Genomic DNA, 19,639 nt, shown 5'->3' on the forward strand with positions numbered 1-19,639 from the left:
TGTGGACAAGAGATAATTGCATTATGGGCCCAGAGACACAGGAGATGGGGGGAAGGTATGGTTACTTACATCCCAAGACATTTCAAAGTGTTCAGTAAGTACAACCAAAGGAAAGTGACATCACATCCTGACATAGTATTACAGCATATACAGTGAGAGGGTAAATTACATCTTCACAATCCCTCCCCCTCCCAACTTGTGTACGTACTAGGGACCTCTACAGGTCACTGGTTAAGTACACACAGGCAGAGCGTTACTTACATGTGGCTTCATGCAGCCACGAATTGGCATCGTAGCTCTCCCACATCATTGCCCAGGAGAACAGCTGCAGGCAGACCACCCATCACCCCAACCACACATCGCCTGACCCCAAAACCAAAGTTCAGATCCACAGTGGCTGTGGGAATAGTCCTCCATTGTCCACCAGCCAGTTCAATAACAATCCCAGGTCCTCTGTGGATTGCCTCAGGCCGAACCACTCGGGGATCAGCCAGTGTGAGGAAAGCACCCGAGTCACAAAATCCAACAAGTCTCTGTCCATCCAGCACAACCTCCTGCAAGTGCTTACCTCGATGAGCAGAAGTCGTCATAACTGCGGGTCGCACCCCGTAAACTCCTGGTGGTGCAACATGGGGGGCTGAGTCACTAGGCCAGTCCTCACATAACGGTGCCACATCTTCCTCCATGGCACTGGGCTGTAAATAATTAACAATCCGATTGGGTGCAGGATCAGTCCTCATTTGAACAGCTGGGCAGGAGACTTGCCGATGCCCTGGCTGTCCACATTGATAGCATTTGAGCTGGGTCTCCCTCCATCCAAGGCGTCCTCTTGGGTAAGGGGTAGGGGAACTTGGAGGCCGGCTCCCACCTGAAGGTGCTGTAGGGGTTTGAGGATGATTCCTCCATGGCCTGGCTGGGCATGAGGCCTGCAAATGCCCGGGATGCCTACAAACATAACACCTGCGCTCTGTTACTTCCTCTCCCCGGCGTATTCCAGAAAGTGCAGTAGAAGCAACTGGAGGCACATTAACACGGGTATCAACATGTGGTGGCTTAGAGGAACGGGGAACAATGGGGACAGAATAACTGGGGGCATCCGGTGTTGTGGAGCTGTTAGGCGTCTCTCCATCCTCCAACAGAACCCTCCACTGAGGCTTGATGGTGAGAGCCTCATCAGCGAGAGCAGCAGCTTCCTCCACTGTCGCTGGTTTTCTCTCACGCACCCATTCCCGGATCTCAGCGGGGCACTGGGCAAAGAATTGTTCTTTTAGGATGACCTGCAGGAAGGTCTCCCAAGATAAGGCCTCCTCTGCCTCCAGCCAGCGATTACATATTTGTTTGAGTCTATGAGCATATATCTTAAAAGACACTTCCCCATCACAGGCTAAAGCACGGAACTGAGTCCTGTAAGTGTCTGGGGTCACAGCATAATGTTCTAGAATAGTCTGTTTAATATCCGCATACTCACAGTTCCACCGAGGGTCCATAGCTCTATAGGCTTCAGCAGCTCCCCCCTCTAGGAGCCCAACCAGATGCCGGACACGCTCCCTGTCCGGGACTTCCATTAATCGACACTGATGCTCAAAGTCCTGGAAGAAGCCCTCAATGTCGCCTGCAGCCTCATTAAACGGCTTAAAGTCTTTGCGGGACACCCTGGGAAGTTCCCTCATGATGGGTGCTGGGGTTACAGTCTGTCTGGAACCTCTCGCGGCTTCCACAGCGAGCTCCTTATCCAGCAGTGCCATCTCCTCCATCCTGCGCTCCTTCTCTTTAGCTCCACGCATGGCCTCCCTCTTATCTTCTATGGTGGCCTCATCTCCAAGCAGTGCCATCTCCTCCTTGTACCACACAACCCATTGACTTTTTTGGGTATTCACCTCCGGCTGCCGTCTTTCTTCCGTTTGCTGTGAGGATCCTTCCTCCACGTCATTTTGCGAACAGACTCCTCCTAGCGCCTCAATCAGCTGCTCCTTGGAGAGTCCTTTGAAACGAACTCCTACTTCACGGGCCTTTGATTGCAGGCTCCCCAAAGTCCAGGTCTTGTACTCTGCAGTGCTGGTTCCTGATGTTGAGCCATTGTCCTCCATTCCTTCTGCTCTGATCCCAGCGCTGCCAACCAGTTTGTGACGGGGGTGTACATCAGAGCAAAGAGAGACAACAGGCCGAGGATGATCCAACAGGTTTACTAACAGGAATACAGGAACAGCACACGACAAGTCCAAATAAAACAGATTCGGGGGCACCTCCCGATAATCCAAAGTGCCAGTTCACAACGTAATAGTCCTTTTCAGAGTCCCAGAAATCCCACACAATCCACTGGACGGCGAGGTCTGTCCGCAGATTCAGATCTCGCTCCCTTCCTCTTCAAAAACTCAACTCCCAACTGCATTTAGAAACAGGAGTGAATTGTTTGAGCTCGTGGGCCCGCCCCTCAAGGGTAGGGGTCTATGCAACGGTTGGGCCCACTAGAAGATTCTAGAAGGTTGGCTCCGAGATGTCTACAGGTTTGTGTAGTTGGCGTTATCCACTGCTTACCAAACAATGAGAAGTTCCCCTGGCTGTGTGGACAAGAGATAATTGCATTATGGGCCCAGAGACACAGGAGATGGGGGGAAGGTATGGTTACTTACATCCCAAGACATTTCAAAGTGTTCAGTAAGTACAACCAAAGGAAAGTGACATCACATCCTGACATAGTATTACAGCATATACAGTGAGAGGGTAAATTACATCTTCACAGCCGGGTCCACGAAGTTTTTCGGCATACTGCTGCAGGGGTTTGCGGTGGATCGGTGGGTCCACGAACAGGGACAGCGCACTCAAGCAGCTGGCGGTGACTCAACAGGTCTGCGGGATTCCATGCTGCAGTGGCGAGAGACCAGCGACTGGAGGTTCCAGGCCAACCAGGAATTGTGGGGCCCTGCTTGGTGAGCAGTGATACACGACAGGCTGGAGATCCGGGTTGTACGGGTGGTACAACCCGGAAAGGTTAGTGGTTCTCTAACCCCCCTCCCCCTGTCTTTGACCACCGGGTATTACCCATTGGAGCGCCCCTCCTGTTCCTCTTCTCGTTGCAGCATGGAGGGGTTCCTGAAACAGCTGCTGCAGAGCCAGCAGCACCAACAGCATGTGCCAGGAGGGCCAGTGACAGCAGTGGGGGCTGAAAGCCGAAAAGAGGGAATGGGTCATGCAGACGTTGTGGAGGAGCTGTAACAGTTCCTGGTGCGGGGACAGCAGGAGCTGTCAGTGCGCAGCGATGTGGCATCCATGGACCAGTTTGAGCGTTCCCTTTGGGGGCCACTATGGACACTGGGTGCCCAGGGAGATAAGGGTGAACGGTGTGAGCTGGGGGCTAAGGACATTGCATGGAAACCCCAAAAGGGGGCGGAGTCCCACATAGGGGTGGTTGCCCAAAAGAGGGCGGAGTCCAACATAGGGGTGGTTGCCCAAAAGGGGGCGGAGTCTCACAAAGGGGTGGTTGCCCAAAAGGGGGCGGAGTCCCACAAAGGGGTGGTTGCCCAAAAGGGGGCGGAGTCCCAACAAGGGGTGGTTGCCCAAAAGGGGGCTAAGGCCCACAATGGGGTGGTTGCCCAAAAGGGGGCTGAGGCCTGTAACGGGGTAGTTACCCAACAGGGGGCGGGACCCCAGAAAGCGGTGGTGACCCACAAGGGGGTGGAGCATTCAAAATCCGAACAGGTGAACTATAGCAAGGGGCAATGGGGTTCGCCTTACATATGTCCTACCTGCGGTATAAACTATCCAACCGGTATGAGGCCACAGAAGTGCTCCGTGGACTTGAATGGGCTACGTGTGTCTGGTCTGTTAGACCCGGAGAGCCGGTTTACCGTAGTGAGACCCATGCCCAATCTCCATTTTATGGTGGGTAGGACAATAGAAGGAAGTTGTGTGCATGGGACCACTAAAGAATATCCTCTAGGCAGGGTGATGATTCAGACGGCCGAACGTTTGGGGCGCCCTGATGTGGGTGTAGCTCCAGATCTCCTGTATCCGGTTATCATAGGACGGGACTTTGAGTTCTTTCAGGAGTTATGGAAGAAAAAGGCCGGGACCGATTGCATAGGAATGAGTCGGCCCCCGCCTAAAGAAGCCTCTTTTCCGTATGAGGTTAGACAGATTCCCTGTGGTATCTTGAGGTGCAATGAGGAGAAGGTAACTCCAAATAAGGACTGTCCAGAGTTAGGGGTGACCAAGGGAAATAGAGGGTCTCCCCGATTTAGTGAAGCGTCGTCTCTAAAGGGAGGTGACAGTGTGACCACTAAAATTATAGTAGCTCCAGAAAAGGGGGCTGACACCTGGTTAAGCGGGGACATGTTAGTCCAAGACACCAGGGGGAGTGACAATGACTCCAGTAAAGACACTGACTCAAGAAAGATGACAAACGAGCACAGTGAGGTACAGAAGGGTGAGAAGGGTAAAACTTCCTCCCGACGCCAAAGACGTAATACGCGTCGAGAGGTGGCACAGTGTATGCCGTCTGAGGGTGCAGAGAAGGTGAAATACCTGGATAAGGAAAACATGTTGCCAGTAGCAACTGCTACGGTGGAGCCAGACAGTGATATCCTGCAACAGAAAGAGGAATCAGAGACTGAACTGACACATTGTAATGACAAAAATCAGCGGGCTGAAATTGCAGAAAAGGAGTCAACCAAGGAAGTACTGATGGTGGTCCCTCTGGTTTCCAGGTGTGAAGCTGATAGTCTGTCAAGTGAGAGTAGTACAGGAAATGAAAGCCTGGAGAGTGTTGGTGGAGGGATAATCCACAACGGTCATAGTGAGCAGACCAGTGACCTACCTAGTGCTGGGGTGGATAATAGCGAATCTAAACGGAACAGAGTGCCATGCTGAAGGGTCTGACACCCTGGCAGAAGGTGATGCTACAAATTCCCAAGAGAAGGCTGAGGGCGACACTGCAGAGACCCAAGAGGAAGTTGGAGGTAATGCAGTCAAGTCCCAAGACACAGCTGGTGCTGTAAAAGTGGAAAGAGCCTCGGAAGAAGAGGTGAAGTCTGGACCCGAGGTCTCATCAGGAGCTGAGAGCCTGACTGACTCAGTGGGTAAGACCAAGATCGCAGATAAGAATGACTCAGCTAAGAGCCTGAAACCCAAAGGCTCTGAGGCCAGGGAGGAACCCGAGGAGGGTGTGACTCAAAAGGTGAAGCCTTTGGTGAAGAATATGGAAGGAGGTAAGAGACCTCAGGAACTGTCTAGTGTCCTTGAAAGTAAAGGAAGCAGACCAGTCTTCGAGTGCCGGATAGACGTGCCGGAAGACTTAAGAGAAGCCTGTGCCAGTGAGAAGGTGCATGAGAGATTCCAGAAGGCGGTAGGAGCCTGTAAAGTGTACTTTGCTGCAAAGACTAATTGGTTGGTGGTGTGCTCTTTTAGTGACGTCACAAAGAAGCGAGTGGCCATCCTGAGTGACATGCATCTACGGTGTCTTCATACGAAGTGGCTCATCACTGCAAAGAAGGATGAAGACATCAGATGCTTGGAGCAGCTGACCGCAGGGTTTCAAGAAGTGGTGGTTGTGAAGACAACATTAATTGGGCTGGCATTGAGAGCGCCAAGAAATAATATTAATCAAGCCAGGAAGGTTCCAAGTGTTACTGCTGTGCACCTAGAAAAAGACAGTGGAACATTCCGTATGTATGGGAAAACTGCAGACGCAGTGAAGACAGCTCGACGGTTGTTGGAGTTTGTGGAAGAGACCATTCAAGTGCCCAAAGAGATGGTCATGAGGCTTATTGGACGACATGGAAGAACCATGCAGGAGATGGTTGATAAGACCGGTGTGACGAGAGTAAGAATTGATATCCATAATAAAGCCAGGGTACCCTATGAAGTCGGTATGGTTCCCTGTGCCATTGCGGGTACAACGGAGTGTGTTGAAGTTATACGAACCCTCCTAGAATACCGCCTTGGATACTTGGAAGACTTAAAACAATTGAATCTAGAAAGACAGAGAATTGCGAATCAACTCCGCCATGCTGGTGCGGGATGGCGACCATATATGGGCTATGGCCCGGAAAAGAAAGGTGGCCCACTCGATGAACGTGTTGCCTCAGAGGGCAAAAGCAAGTCCGATGGTAAAATGAGCCAGGGTCTTAGAGGACCCGGGTATTCGTCAGGCTATAGCACAGACTCTGAAGGGTCTCCGTCCTGTGAGACGCAATCCGACAAACTGAATAAAAGGAGGGCAGCACCCTTAGCCAAAGACGCTGGCAAGAGAGTACACTATCTGAGACACAGACGAAGATGCCCGGGAAGGCGAGCCCACGAGAGGTCTGTGTGGCGAACAGGCGGAGAAGCTAGTTATGGCACCTCTTCCGTCAGCTCCCCGCGGTGGCCCCTCGATAGTGACCCCTCTAGTGGTCAGGTTAGCTCAGGGACTGACAGGACGGTAGTACTGACTAAGGGAGAGTCTCCCTCCTCCTCCGACCGTGGGCGGCAGCCTTGGGGAGATGGGTTTGACCGGGGGACGTCTGAGGGAGTTCGCCGGGAAGGTTCTGGTGACAGTGGAGGATGGTACGTCACGGGCTGTGGTCTGGGGCGGACAGAGCGGGTGCTCTCATCCGCTATGTCAAGGTGCCAAAGCCCCCGGCTTTGGGCAGAGGGGGAGGATATGTGATATGATCACTGGTGCTGTGCTGAGAGGGTTAACGTGGGTTACCTGGGGCGGGTTTGTTATGTCCAGCTAAAGAGATGGGTGGGACGGCTGTTCATCATATCTCCACCTCGGGGTGTGGTCTCAGGGGTAAAAGTCAGACCTCTGGACACACCCAGGGCCCTGCTCTGAACTTCCTGTGGTGGAGGAACTAGCCGGGTTTGCCTGTGTGTGTGTGGAGGTGAGGAAACCTGCTGTCTGAGAAGGCTATGTTGGGGCTTATCTGGCTGGACTGAACCTGGAGACCTGGTGCTTGGGAACGTGCCTGTCTCCTGCAAGTAAATGCCATCTGTATGCAGTACTCGCAATCTGCTATATGCAGTCTGAATAAAGAAGCCTGTGATTAAGGAAGTGCCTCCCGTGTATACCTGAAGCACACATGCTGAGTGAGTACCCCCCAGGTTGCGAGGTGCAACACAATATATACAGTATATATAAATATATATATACACACACACACACTAATGTATATTATATATATATATATATATATCACATAAACACACATACATACAGTATGTATATATATATATAATAATTGTATTTATTTATATAGCATTATTAATTCCACAGCACTTTACATACATTTACAACACTGTCCCCATTGGGGCTCACAATCTAGAGTCCCTATCTGTATGTCTTTGGCGTGTGGGAGGAAACCGGAGTACCCGGAGGAAACCCATGCAAACACGGGGAGAACATACAAACTCCTTCCAGATAGTGTCCTTGGTGGGATTCGAACCTAGGACCCCAGCGCTGCAAGACTGCAGTGCTAACCACTGAGCCACTGTGCCGCATACACCGTATGTATATATATATATATATATATATATATATATATATATATATATATATATATGATATATACACTGTATATATCTATATTGTGAGGAAATAGGGATATATTCTGAGCTATTAAGAGATATTCCTATAGCCGCCATCTTGTCAAGGTACCTCAGGTCTTAAGGTCCAGTCACACTAAGCAACTTACCAGCGATCCCAACAACGATAGGGATCGCTGGTAAGTTGCTAGGAGGTTGCTGGTGAGCTGTCACACTGCGACGCTCCAGCGATCCCACCAGCAACCTGACCTGGCAGGGATCGCTGGAGCGTGGCTACACGAGTTGCTGGTGAGCTCACCAGCAACCAGTGTCCAGCCACACGTGCAGAGAGCAGGGAGCAGCGCACACTGAGCGCTGGCTCCCTGCTCTCCTAGTTACAGCACACATGGGGTTAATTACCCGATGTGTGCTGCAGCTAAATGTGCACAGAGCAGGGAGCAGCGCACACTGCTTAGCGCTGGCTCCTTGCTCTCCTAGCTACAGCACACATCGGGTTAATTAACCCGATGTGTCCTGCAGCTACATGTTTACAGAGCAGGAGCCGGCACTGACAGTGAGAGCGGCTGAGGCTGGTATCAAAGGTAAATATCGGGTAACCAAGGACAGGGCTTCTTGGTTACCCGATGTTTACATTGGTTACCAGCCTCTGCAGAAGCCGGCTCCTGCTGCCTGCACATTTAGTTGTTGCTGTCTCGCTGTCACACACAGCGATCTGTGCTTCACAGCAGGACAGCAACAACTAAAAAATGGCCCAGGACATTCAGCAACAACCAACGAACTCACAGCAGGGGCCAGGTTGTTGCTGGATGTCACACACAGCAACATTGCTAGCAACGTCACAAAAGTTGTTCGTTAGCAGCGATGTTGCTAGCGATGTTGCTTAGTGTGACATCAGTAGCTTCAATCAGTATACTAATTAACTTGAGGAAACTGTCTGTTAGCAATGGTGCGAACAAAAGGCAATCTCCTATGATATGGAAATTAGGTGAGCTGTTTAGGCCTGGGAACAATAAAGTAAAGGGAGACACCCCCCCCCCGTGATGCTGTAGAAGCCACAGACTAATTACAGGTATCCTGTACTCCTGAGACAGACAGGCACCAGGAATAAATGTTTAATATCTCGTGAGCCGTGCTTCCTATAAATATGTCAAGCAGAAATATGGCATCCCGGCATGCTGACAATTCCAGTACATATTTTATATAGGTGTGGGACCTCTGTAGGTATCCCAAACTTGATATTGGGCAGTGGGGTACCAGCAGACTACCAATGTGTCCTATCATTGTGAAGGTAAAATCATAACTGTAAAAATGAGAGCATTGGCGTCCGCCTACGACATTCCCAGGTAAAGTTATGACCAATAATCACTTTGGGATATTATTCTAGAATCAAGATAGGGGTGGGGCAGTGCTCCCCTGTGAGGTCACTAGGTAGGAGGGGATGTGGATTGTAGCCAATTTGATAAAGGTAGTGTGGCTATGTTCTGGCTTGTCTTTGCTCGGGGGTCTTGTGTCGGATACACATGTGAGAAAGTCCATGAAACCCCCGCTGGCCAGACGCATAAGGTAACTGCCTGATCTGCCTCTGTAACCATGTCTTATTTGTAGATGTACTCTGACCTATATATAGATACTCTGTAAATTCCATATTGTATATATTGTAGTTTCTAGTGTGCCATTTAGGGCGATTAAAATATATAATTTAATCTTGGACTGTTCTGTTATCTCGATCCTGAATCCCACGTCTGTGTGCTCGGCAAACAGTTATCGTAATCGATTGGTGGCTGTGAGTTTATGCCAAGGATAATTGTGGGGCAACCAGTGAGATCTGAGGGAGGTTTAGCTATATTCCGTCCGCAGAGGTCGGGGGGAATATATACCTTACTCTCACCGGGAGCCCTTCAATCATCAGCATAGTAGAATAGCGGCCTCCTTGCTTATTGTCGGGCAATTCCATAATTGGCCTGACTATAAGAGGGGCGCTAGAGAGCGCGTCACGTGCTCGGTCTGTCTGGTGGTGCAAAGGGGGCTGTAACTTCCACTTCCTACCCCCCCGTTTCGTGACATATTGGTGGCAGCGGTGGGATCAAGATAATAGTGTGTGTGAGCGTGAGACCCACACTCCCAGACACTAAAGACTGCCAGTAGCAGCTATGGCTGCTGGGGTCTTAAGACGAGCTCAACACTAGAGTGTCAGAGTTCAGATACAGTAAGGTGTGTGGGTGCATCAGGTGGCAGTTCTGTGTCAGTGACCAAAGTCTGCAAGAATGGCTGATGGCACCAGGAGCAGAGCTATGCAACTTGCCAATGCTAAGGCAGGAGACGAAGAGGGGGAGGACTGTGTTGTGTGCAGCAATGAGGAGGTTGTCCACGAGTCCTCCAGGAGCCCAACGCCAGAAAGACGCTCTGCAAAGGACAGTGCACAGCCTGGCAATTATTGACAAGACGAGGAGAAACCCACCCAAAGGTCCTCAGGGAGCCAAATGCCAGTCCCCCACCCTTCAGCAGGTCGCTCATCACCTGGCTTTGCAGCGTGCCGCAGATCACCCCTTGCCAATCCCCCCAGCCTGAGAGGTTCAGAGGCCCTCCTTCAAGCTGCCGTGGCCAGTCTTACAGCTGGTGACCAGAACACGAACCAGGTACTCATAGCAGAGCATGGGCGTCTGGTAGCGCAGGAAACTGCGGAACGAGAGCGACAGGCAGAGCGTGAGGCTGCGGAGCGACATCGACGGGCAGAGCGTGAGGCTGCGGAGCGAGATCGACGGGCAGAGCGTGAGGCTGCGGAGCGACAGGCAGAGCCTGACCACCAGCTGCAGCTAGCTCAGCTCCATCCCTCATCATCCACCCGTGACCATCGAGACACCAAGCTTCCAAAGGTCCGTGTTGAGGACTTCCCAGTGCTGGAGAAGGATGGAGACTTGGACTCTTTTCTGATGGCCTTGCCTGTAGCACCATCTGGACAAGGACCAGTGGGCCAAGTACCTGATCCCCCGTTTAAGGGGTAAGGCCCTGGAAATCCTTGGGGACTTGCCTGCTGAGGCAGATCAGGGCTATGACACCATCAAGCGGGCCCTGATCCAACAGTACAACCTTACTCCGGTGTCCTATCACAAGAAGTTCCAGAGCCTGCAGAAGGGACCAAAGGACACCTGGGCTGACCACCGGAGGGCCCTTGCCAGAGCTGCAGACCAATGGACCCAATGCCTGCAGCTTACCACCGGAACGGAGATCCTGGCTTTGCTCATCACGGAGTAACTCTTGTGGAATTGCCCTGAGGATCTCCGCCAGTTCATCCGAGACCAGAAGCCAAAGGGGTCCACTGCTACAGCTGCCCTGGCGGATGACTACACCAACAATCGGGCACCTGAGGCCAAGAGAGTGGCCGCCAGCAGCACCTGGAGAGGGGGTAAGATGAATCCTGCGACTGCCCCACCTGCCCCTCGACTCCCCTCTCCAGGCCAGTGGCAGAACCAAGACGGTGCCACCAGTGCAACCAAACTGGACACTTCAAGGCCATGTGCCCTTAGCGCCACAAAGCCCCGTCCCAAAGAAAGCCCACGGTGATGTGTGTGGGTGGGGGTGGTGGTAGGTCCCTGGACATCTTACAACCCGTCAGTCGGCCGGTCTATGACCATGGGAGTGTGAGATACTGCCGCTGAGATGACTCTGGTACGGCCTGAGATGGTGTCCCCCCAAGACTTGGTACCTGGAAAAACCATCGCTGTCTCCGTGATTGGAGGCATTGAACCGGCGCTGCCCGTCGCCAAGGTTTATTTGGATTGGGTCGCAGGACGAGGGGTGAGCGAGGTGGGTAATAACTGATAGGAGTCCCGCTGGCGATGTGGATGTGTTAGCTGTACATGATGTAAGGGAGGAGGGAGTGAGCTCTGGGTCTTCTGCTTACACTTACACCCTAGACACACACGCTGCTGCAGCTGTGACAGGAGGGGAGGGAGTCAGAGAAAGGTGTGGCAATGCCTTTACCAGTGATCAGCCAGTGAGCTGGGATCTGTTGCCCTCTGCAGAGATAAGTAGAGAGCAGGATACTGTAGAGAGAGAGCCAGTGTGTGAGGTGGGGGCTACCACAGCAAATGCGGGGTCCCCAGAGATTTCACAGCGGGGATCTGTTGCTGCAGGGTGGGTGGACAGGCAGGTGAGATTGGGGCTGGCTCAGGAGCGGGAGCGCTCCCAGGTAAGATCTCGGTGCAGGGTTGCCCCACAACCGGGGTGTCAGGAAGCCAGGTTGGTCTGCCTGGACCGGCGACTTGGTCAGGAACGAAGGAGAAGCAGGCACGACCCACGGTAATAGCGGCTGTGGCCGCTGTCACCCGCAGTGGGGGTGCTGGAACCCAAGGGGCCTCCCGGAGGTCTGATAGCTCCTCCCCTTCTCACCAAGTGGCAGCGGAGTCAGGCGGAGGCCAGGGCACAGGTCCCGGGGTACTGACTGAAGACGTGGCAGTCTCCTTGATTCTGGCCACATCTAGTCAGGGGTTTCAGGCAGCGTTAGAAGCTGACGACAGCCTGAAAGCTCTTAAGGCGCAAGCGGCACAGCCTCCCTCGGACTCGGACCCAGAGCAAGTGGTCTGGGACCAAGGACGGCTGTACCGAGTCATGGTCCAGCAGGGTTCACCAGAGGCGTGGCCCAGGGACCGACAGTTGGTGGTACCCTCTCCATTCCGGACGGCGTTGTTGCGGATTGCACATGAGATTCCAATGGCCGGACACCTAGGGATCTCTAATACCAAGGCCAGGTTAACCCAGCATTTCTACTGGCCAAAGATTGGGGCCGATGTGGTTGCCTACTGCCGTTCGCGTGACACCTGTCAGAGAGTGGGGAAGGTGGCTCCACGCCCCAAAGCCCCACTGGTATCTTTGCCCATCATTGATGAGCCTTTCAGGAGGGTGGCTGTGGATCTGGTCAGCCCGCTGGCCATCCCCAGCAGCTCCGGGAAACGCTTCATACTGACGGTAGTAGATTATGCCACCTGGTACCCTGAAGCGGTAGCCTTGTCGTCCATTTGGGCTGACAAGGTGGCCACCGCATTGCTGGAGATTTTATCCCGAGTGGGTTTTCCCTAGGAAATGCTCACTGACCGGGGGACCCAATTCATGTCACAGCTGATGGAGTACCTCTGTAAGCAAATACAGGTGCCACATCTGGTGACCAGCCCGTACCACCCACCGACTAATGGCCTGTGCGAGCGGTTCAATGGCACCTTAAAGCAGATGCTTAAGATGTTGGTCGACTCTTACGGGTGTGACTGGGAGCGGTATCTCCCACACCAGTTATTTGCTTATCGCGAGGTTCCACAGGCCTCAAGGGGATTCTCACCTTTTGAGCTCCTGTACGGGCGACGTGTGCGGGGCCTCCTGGCTCTGGTGAAGGAGGTTTGGGAAGGGGATTTGGCTACTCCTGGATTGTCTGTCATTGAGTATGTTGTGCGCTTCCGGGACAAAATGCAGGCCTTGACGCAGCTGGTGCACGTCAGTATGGTTCAAGCCCAGGCCGATCAGAAGCGTTGTGTTACGTCACCGCCTGAGTCTGCTCCAGCGACTTCTGCTCCGATCGCCAGGCGACGCCGTGTTCCTGCCGTGGATGGTGCTGGTGATGGGAGAGAAGTCGATGCCAGCGGCACTGGTGGGCGCAGGCTCCGATCATCCACTGGGCTGGGTTAGCTTGGGATTTGCAGTACCGCTGGCTGACTGTGGGTGGCATGTGTCTTCCAGCTGAAGTTGCCAGCGTTCAGCTACAGCCAATGGGAAGACACCACACCCATCTTATTCCCCCTCCTGTCACATGACCACTGCCAGAGATAGTTCATTTTCCTGGCTCCTGTTACGTCCTATTCTGTTTGGTGATTCCTGTGTGTTGACTTCTGCGTGTTTTCTGACTACCCTCCTGCCTACTGTTTTTGTACCTCGCTGCCCGATCCGGATTTGACCTCTGCTACGTTTGCGGACTACGTCATTGCCTGCCAATTCTGTCCCTGTTCCGCAATTCCTGGTTTGATCCTGCCTGACTACTACTCTCATCGGACTGCAGCCTTCCACAGGTAGTTATCTCCAGGGCCCTGTGTAATTCCAAATCCCTGTATAAGGGGTTAAAGGGTTTCATGGTTCTGGGGGTTCTGCTTGGTGAGTGGCTTCCCTCTAGCCTCCCCTTTTCAGCCCATCTGAGTCTGTGGATCCATGCAGGCGTTACATTATCTCTGGCCCATCTCACTAGGAGAAAAAAAATAAATAAATGGATTCTCTCCATGCTGTGCTAAATCAGGTGCACACCCTTTCTGGCCTTGTACATGGACTTACACAGCAAGTGCAGGATCTCAGGTCTGCTCAGGTCCAAGCCCCTGCTGCAGCACCTACCTCAGCATGTCCAGAGTCCCGTCGACTGCAAGGGAGCAGATCACGTTGTGGAGCCAAACATGGAGTGCCAGGATCAGAGAGGCAATCACTTCCAAGGCAGCAGCACCACCTGAGCGGACCCCAGGATACCCGCTCAGGTGCCCAGGTACTTCCTACAGACCCTATGAGGTTAATGTTACCTGTCTCATTGTCTCACCAGGGAAAATCTGTACGGCTGCATGCCTTTGTTGATTGTGGCTCTGCTGCTAATTTTATAGACACTATTGTAGCAAAAGAGCTGGGTTTGACTTTGCTAAAGTTAAATGCACCTATTAGAATATCTGCTATTGATAGCACCCCTCTCACTCAGGGTGTGGTTACTTTTGTAACTCCAGAGATCTCCATGCTTGTTGGTGCTCTGCATGTAGAATCAGTGTCATTTTTTGTTCTTGAGAATCTGATGTCAGCAGTGGTATTGGGCATGCCATGGCTGCGCAAACATAACCCAGTCATAGACTGGCACCAGGGTGAGATTGTACGCTGGAGCCCTGAGTGTCAGGAGACGTGCATGTCTTTATCTGTTAACCTGACTAGAGCTGAACCTATCTTCATACCTCATGCATTCAGGGATTTTGCTGATGTCTTTTCTGTATCTGAATCTAAAAAATTACCTCCGCACAGAGATTATGACTGCCCCATAGATTTGGTCCCCAATTCCCGACTCCCCAAGGGTAAAATGTATAATCTTTCTGGTCCGGAGCGTCAGGCCATGAATGATTATATAGCAGACAGTCTGCATAGAGGGCTCATCAGACCATCCAGGTCACCAGTCGGCGCTGGATTCTTTTTCGTTGATAAGAAAGATGGTGGCCTCAGACCTTGTATTGACTACCGTGAACTTAATGCTATTACTGTAAAGAATCAGTACCGTCTGCCACTCATCCCCGATCTGTTTAACCAGCTCATAGGAGCCCGGTGGTTCACCAAGCTGTATCTCAGGGGAGCATATAACCTAATCCGCATCAGAGAAGGAGATGAGTGGAAAACGGCATTTAACACTCCAGAGGGATACTATGAGTACCTGGTAATGCCTTTTGGATTAAGTAATGCGCCGGCTGTGTTCCAGAACTTTGTTAGTGACATTTTCAGAGATATTTGTGGTCAATATGTGGTGGTCTATCTGGATGACATCCTGATTTATTCTCCTGATGCTACGTCACATGTCCAACATGTACGCACTGTACTCCAGAGATTCAGGGAGAACTCCCTATTTGCTAAATAAGAGAAATGTGTTTTGTTTTTTTTTGAGGCAGAAGTTAATTTCCTGGGTTATATATTGTCTGCAGAAGGCTTCCGCATGGATCCCTCTAAGCTTCAACCGATTAAGGAGTGGGTACAACCCAAGTCTCTTAAGGCCTTGCAGCGTTTCCTTGGGTTTGCTAATTACTACCGCAAATTTATTAGAGATTTTTCCAAAATTGCCAAACCCCTCACCGATTTGACTAAACAGGGGGCTAATGTGGTTAATTAGAAGCCAGAGGCGATCCATGCCTTCTCAAAATTAAAAGAATGTTTCTCCTCAGACGCGATTCTAGTTCAGCCTGACTTTATGCATCCGTTTATTGTGGAAGTCGATACATCCGAGGTTGGAGTGGGAATGGTGCTATCACAAGGTACTCAGTCTCTCACTCAGCTTCGTCCTTGTGCCTTCTTTTCCCGCAAGTTTTCTCCCACAGAGAGAAATTATGACATTGGTAATCGTGAGCTGTTGGCAATTAAATGGGCCTTCGAGGAATGGCGCCGCCAAACATAAGGTCACAGTCATCACAGACCATAAAAACCTCACTTACAGTTAGGTCCAGAAATATTTGGACAGTGACACAATTTTCGCGAGTTGGGCTCTGCATGCCACCACATTGGATTTGAAATGAAACCTCTACAACAGAATTCAAGTGCAGATTGTAACGTTTAATTTGAAGGTTTGAACAAAAATATCTGATAGAAATTGCAGGAATTGTACACATTTCTTTACAAACACTCCACATTTTAGGAAGTCAAAAGTAATTGGACAAATAAACCAAACCCAAACAAAATATTTTTATTTTCAATATTTTGTTGCGAATCCTTTGAAGGCAATCACTGCCTTAAGTCTGGAACCCATGGACATCACCAAACGCTGGGTTTCCTCCTTCTTAATGCTTTGCCAGGCCTTTACAGCCGCAGCCTTCAGGTCTTGCTTGTTTGTGGGTCTTTCAGTCTTAAGTCTGGATTTGAGCAAGTGAAATGCATGCTCAATTGGGTTAAGATCTGGTGATTGACTTGGCCATTGCAGAATGTTCCACTTTTTTGCACTCATGAACTCCTGGGTAGCTTTGGCTGTATGCTTGGGGTCATTGTCCATCTGTACTATGAAGCGCCGTCCGATCAACTTTGCAGCATTTGGCTGAATCTGGGCTGAAAGTATATCCCGGTACACTTCAGAATTCATCCGGCTACTCTTGTCTGCTGTTATGTCATCAATAAACACAAGTGACCCAGTGCCATTGAAAGCCATGCATGCCCATGCCATCACGTTGCCTCCACCATGTTTTACAGAGGATGTGGTGTGCCTTGGATCATGTGCCGTTCCCTTTCTTCTCCAAACTTTTTTCTTCCCATCATTCTGGTACAGGTTGATCTTTGTCTCATCTGTCCATAGAATACTTTTCCAGAACTGAGCTGGCTTCATGAGGTGTTTTTCAGCAAATTTAACTCTGGCCTGTCTATTTTTGGAATTGATGAATGGTTTGCATCTAGATGTGAACCCTTTGTATTTACTGTCATGGAGTCTTCTCTTTACTGTTGACTTAGAGACAGATACACCTACTTCACTGAGAGTGTTCTGGACTTCAGTTGATGTTGTGAACGGGTTCTTCTTCACCAAAGAAAGTATGCGGCGATCATCCACCACTGTTGTCATCCGTGGACGCCCAGGCCTTTTTGAGTTCCCAAGCTCACCAGTCAATTCCTTTTTCTCAGAATGTACCCGACTGTTGATTTTGCTACTCCAAGCATGTCTGCTATCTCTCTGATGGATTTTTTCTTTTTTTTCAGCCTCAGGATGTTCTGCTTCACCTCAATTGAGAGTTCCTTAGACCGCATGTTGTCTGGTCACAGCAACAGCTTCCAAATGCAAAACCACACACCTGTAATCAACCCCAGACCTTTTAACTACTTCATTGATTACAGGTTAACGAGGGAGACGCCTTCAGAGTTAATTGCAGCCCTTAGAGTCCCTTGTCCAATTACTTTTGGTCCCTTGAAAAAGAGGAGGCTATGCATTACAGAGCTAGGCTTCCCAAACCCTTTCTCCGATTTGGATGTGAAAACTCTCATATTGCAGCTGGGAGTGTGCACTTTCAGCCCATATTATATATATAATTGTATTTCTGAACATGTTTTTGTAAACAGCTAAAATAACAAAACTTGTGTCACTGACCAAATATTTCTGGCCCTGACTGTATCTGCAATCTGCTAAGAGACTCAATCCTAGGCAAGCTAGGTGGGCATTGTTCTTCTCCAGATTTGATTTTGTGGTAACATTCTGGCCCAGTACCAAGAACACCAGAGCTGATGCAATTTCCTGTAGCTTCTGTCCCTCTCAGTCTGAAAACTCTGAACCAGTGCATATTTTAGCTAAAGGCATTATTATGTCATCTGTTTCCTTAGATTTGATAGAAGAGGTCCATAATACCCAAGACCAAGCTCCTGAAACCATTCCTGTGCATAAACTGTTTGTCGCCCCCTCACTTCGCCTACGGGTACTCCAGGAATCCCACAATTCTGTGCTGGCAGGTCACCCTGGTATCGGCAATACCCTCCGATTAGTAACCAGGAATTTTTGATGGCCAACCGTAGCGAAAGATTGTAAGGAATATGTACTGGCTTGTGAAATTTGTGCTCAAGCCAAGGCACTCCGTACCCGCCCTGCCGGATTTCTCCAGTCCCTACCTACTCCAGTAAGCCCTTGGACACATCTCTCCATGGACTTCATCACTGACCTTCCACCCTCAGAAGGGAAGACCTGTATCTGGGTAGTAGTGGATAGATTCAGCAAACAGAGTCATTTTGTTCCTCTGTCCGGATTACCCAATTCTGAAACTCTTAGCAAGTTGTTTATTAGGCATATTGTGCGGTTACACGGGGTTCCGGAAAATATTGTTTCTGACCGAGGAACACAGTTCGTCTCGAAATTCTGGAGGGCGTTTTGTAAAAAGATCAATATAGAGCTATCTTTTTCATCTGCCTACCACCCAGAGACCAATGGTCAGACTGAACGTTCCAATCAAACCCTTGAACAATATCTCCGGTGTTATGTGTCTGACAGTCAGTCTGACTGGGTGGAATATCTGCCGCTAGCTGAGTTCGCTATCAATAATAAGTATCAGGAATCCATCAAGACTACCCCCTTTTTCTGCAATTTAGGGTTGCATTCACGTTTTGGTTCTTTTTCTTCCGCTGTGGTGGATAATCTGCAGTGTCTGTCATTGAGTATGTTGTGCGCTTCCGGGACAAAATGCAGGCCTTGACGCAGCTGGTGCACGACAATATGGCTCAAGCCCAGGCCGATCAGAAGCATTGGTATGAACAGAATGCTTGTGAGAGGACCTACCAGGTGGGTCAAAAGGTACCACAGGATAAGCTTCAGGCAGCCTGGGAAGGCCCATACCTCGTGTACCAGCAGCTCAACCCTGTAACGTACCTAGATGCGATACCATTAACTATATCAGTGTGCACAGTGCGCCGATACAGTTAAGGGCTCATTCACATGACCATTCCATTTGTCCTGGTTAGTTCCTGCTTTTTTGCGGACCCACGGCAGGACCATCTTTTCAATGGCTTTTGTGTAGGATTGGATGGCACACGGAAGAAGTTCCGTGTGCATCCAATCCTACAAAAAAACACAATCGAATGCCGTATGTCCGTTCTGTTATTATGGAACATGTCCTATTCTGTTCCGTAATAACGGACCGTGACTCAATACAAGTCAATGGGTCCGCAAAATCCCTAGAGGCCGCACGGAAGCACTTCCGTGTGACCTCCGTCGGGTGCCCGTGCAGTCTGTGTCCCGCTCCAGCCCCGTGGCTGCCCGCACTGTAGTGTGTCAGTGTCTGCCCGCCCTGCAGTATCAGCAGCTTCTCACACTGCAGTGTGGGCAGCTGCGGGGATGACGAGCGTTGCTATCAGGAGGTTAGATGAGATCATTACCTGCTGTGACGATCTCCTGCACTCCTGACGTCAGCGCTGTCGGTGCCTTTTATGCCCGCTGTGTTCTCACATCAAGTCTCGTGGGCGGCCCGAGACTGTCACTAGCAGATTCTTCGCTGAGAACGCGGCGGGCATAGAAGTCATATATATATTCTGTAAATTCCATATTGTATATATTGTAGTTTCTAGTGTGCCTTACAACGATTAAAATATATAGTTTAATCTTGGGCTGTTCTGTTATCTCGATCCTGAATTCCACGTCTGTGTGTTCGGCGTAATAGTTATCGTAATCGATTGGTGGCAGCGAGTTTATGCCAAGGATCATTGTGGGGCAACCAGTGAGATCTGAGGGAGGTTTAGATATATTCCATCGGGGGAATATATACCTTACTCTCACCGGGAGCCCTTCAATCATCGGCATAGTAGAATAGTGGCCTCCTTGCTTATTGTGGGGCAATTCCATAATTGGCCTGACTATAAGAGGGGCGCTAGAGAGTGCGTCACGTGCTCGGTCTGTCGGGTGGTG

General features: G+C 50.6%; 1 protein-coding gene across 1 annotated transcript in view; it reads right to left on the reverse strand.

The window, feature by feature from the left end:
• LOC142259452 (uncharacterized) overlaps positions 1-19,639 on the reverse strand; it is a 583,478-nt gene that overhangs the window by 47,124 nt on the left and 516,715 nt on the right. The window lies entirely within an intron of this gene.

This window comes from Anomaloglossus baeobatrachus, chromosome 1 (assembly GCF_048569485.1).
Source record: "Anomaloglossus baeobatrachus isolate aAnoBae1 chromosome 1, aAnoBae1.hap1, whole genome shotgun sequence".
Taxonomy (NCBI): domain Eukaryota; kingdom Metazoa; phylum Chordata; class Amphibia; order Anura; family Aromobatidae; genus Anomaloglossus; species Anomaloglossus baeobatrachus.